The following is a 283-nucleotide window of genomic DNA, read 5'->3' on the forward strand; positions in this document are numbered from 1 at the left end:
AAGTGTGTGTTAATGCGATTGCATGCTGTATTTGCGTGTGTGTGTATATGTGTGCTTGTGTGCACGCATGCTTGCATGTGTGAATGCACATAAACAGGATGATTATCGAGTGTGAAGAGTGTGTGAATGGGATTTCATGGTGTCATTTTCTTGTGTGTGTGTTTATGTGTGTGTGTGTGCAGAGTGCTGTAGAGCCGTAAAGCTGTGCCAGAGACTTTTGAGTGATAGCCTTGGACTACCTCAGCCAGGAGACCAATAACAATAGGCGGCTCAAGGAGGCTCC

The sequence above is a fragment of the Enoplosus armatus genome, chromosome 2 (assembly GCF_043641665.1).
Source record: "Enoplosus armatus isolate fEnoArm2 chromosome 2, fEnoArm2.hap1, whole genome shotgun sequence".
Classification (NCBI taxonomy): domain Eukaryota; kingdom Metazoa; phylum Chordata; class Actinopteri; order Centrarchiformes; family Enoplosidae; genus Enoplosus; species Enoplosus armatus.